General features: G+C 43.3%; 1 long non-coding RNA gene across 1 annotated transcript; it reads left to right on the top strand.

Moving 5' to 3' along the window:
• The first annotated feature begins 1,280 nt into the window (after positions 1-1,280).
• Positions 1,281-2,180, top strand: LOC140606333 (uncharacterized). The gene is made up of 2 exons (XR_012008671.1): positions 1,281-1,403; positions 1,789-2,180. It is a non-coding gene; the product is annotated as an uncharacterized lncRNA (long non-coding RNA).
• Positions 2,181-2,400: the final 220 nt, after the last annotated feature.

Genomic DNA, 2,400 nt, shown 5'->3' with positions numbered 1-2,400 from the left:
TTAACTTGAATTAAAAAAAACCAAGTCAGTACAAGAAGACAAGATATGCCCATTGTTAAAAAAGAAAATGAGCTTGTATGAAGGATTATAGACTCTAACACCCAACTTAAAGATGAACTTGGACATATTTTGAACAATTTGACCAACAGAATGCAAAATGGAAAAAAGTGTTTCTACATTTGCAATATTTGTTATAACACAATAACAAAGACTACAAATGGGTAATTAATGCTTTCTGTTTTTTAAAACTTCATTTTTGATCACTTTTAAATATCTTAAATATTAAACATCTATAGTATTTTTTCAGTTTTTAAATAATTTTTTTCTTGGCCATTTATTTTGTGTCATTTCCCTTTTGCCATATTTTCTGTTATTGGCTGTATCTGCCAGAGAACATTCCACATGTTATTGAATATATAATCTTTTTTAAAGATTTTACATATTTATTCGTGAGAGACAGAGAGAGAGAGCCAGAGACCTAGGTAGAGGGAGAAATAGGCTCCGCAGAAGGAGGCTGAAGTGGGACTCCATCCTGGATCCCGGAATCCTGGGATCATACCCTGAGCCAAAGGCAGATGCTCAACCACTGAGCCACCCAGGCATCTCTGAACATATAATCTTGTCATAACCCTTAGAGACACCATTCATTACCTTTTTTTTTTTTTTACAGAAAATCTATAAAACTTTCAGTAGAACCATATCACAGAAAAGTGATTCATTGCTTAGAATATGGTCATGCATTATTATTTAGAAACATGAAAACGTTATAGAAAATAAACAGTACACCTAAAACAAATACAATATTATATTGTCAATTATATCTCGATTTTAAAAGAAAGAAAACTTGAATAATTTATGAGTTAAGAATTGCCAGGAATTCTGATTTCTTATTCCCAAATCCTGAAGACTGTCAGAAATTTGAAACACTTCAACCAGAGTCACATCCCACCCTGGGGGAAAGGTCAGAGAGAAGTCAGGAAGAGCCAGCAGTGAGGAAGGAAGAGAGGTTTTATTCTTTTTTTAAGTAATCTCTACACCCAACATGGGGCCCTAATTCACTACCCTGAGATCAAGAGTCACATGCCCTACTGACCAAGCCAGCCAGGCACCCCTAGAGGAGGAGAATTTAAAAGGGGGAGGAGGAATTGCTGCCAGGGAGAGGCCAGGCCTTACTCCTTCCAAGGTTCTCTGGTTTCCTCCTCTGATACTCTGGCTGATAGAGATACAGGTCTATGCTTCCTTGTGGAGAAGCTTTCAGCATCACATGGCCCTCTTCCTTGCGAACTAGTTAATGAATTAACAATCAGTCCATGCTGTTTGACCTTCATCTCACGGAGAGTCTCACTCCGGTTTGTGGAAGGTTATCAGAGAACCGGTGACCATTGCCTCACCCCAGGGATCATGTAAGTTGGGCCACGCTGACGGTGGAAGGGGGTGCAAATGTGAGAACCAGTAGGGCCTGGGAGAGAGAAATAGGGAGAGAAATAGGGATGGGAGTATGTAAGAAGTGGGAGGAACAGAGGAAGAAACAGCTGAGCCGCAGCCTGGGGACTATCCAGCATGAGCCTGGCCGCCAGGGGGGACATGAGAGCTGGTAGTGGGGTCTTCACTGAGTCTCTGGGCTGGGAGGCTGGGGGGGGGGGGCGGCAACAGAGAGTGGGAGTGTCCTTCTTTCTGTGAGTGGCCAACATCCAGCAGAGAGGGAGGTGGGAAAGCTCAAGCTGGGTGGAGAATGGGCTCCTCTCTGCCTGCTGACTCAGTTTCTCCTTTCTCCTTCTTGATCCACAGTTTCCTTACCCATAAGGGCAGACAGATCTGTGCCAACCCCAATGTTGCCTGGGTGCAGGAGTACATCAGACACCTAGACTCTCTGCCAAAGTGATCTGGAAGCAGTGGGGCCAGCATGGCTGAGGGAGCTTGAGAAGAGGCCACAGAGCCCCTTTCCTCCCCAACTCTCTCAGCCCCAGAATGTCTCTGGGAGTTATCCTGCCCCAACCTGAAGCTCTTTCATGTTTTCTGTGCTCCCATTCTCTGACGAATTTTGCCCTTTCCTGAAGCTTTGCTTTGACACTTCCCTCTGGGACCTGAGGACACTCAGGTGTCTGTGGCCCCCAGACAGCATCTGTCTTCCCTTTGCAGGCAGCCAGTTGTTGAAATAAAGCCATGCCACAGAAAGGAAACCTGGTGGTTTGAATTGGTTCTCTCGCAGACAGCTGGTTATTTCTTTTATTTTACAGACACTTCTACAATATTTACTATGTATCAGGTGCTGTTCTAGACTCTTCCATATGAACAAAATAATTTAAATAATGGGATGATGGGAGCAGAGTTAGAATCAGGAGTACTGATGACAAGTGATCCCTAGTTCGGGGCCTTACATACATAAAAATATAGACAAAC

This window comes from Canis lupus, chromosome 16, assembly GCF_048164855.1.
Source record: "Canis lupus baileyi chromosome 16, mCanLup2.hap1, whole genome shotgun sequence".
In the NCBI taxonomy this organism is placed as follows: domain Eukaryota; kingdom Metazoa; phylum Chordata; class Mammalia; order Carnivora; family Canidae; genus Canis; species Canis lupus.
Note: the sequence above shows the minus strand (reverse complement) of the source record. Positions and strands in the feature narration are given on the sequence as shown.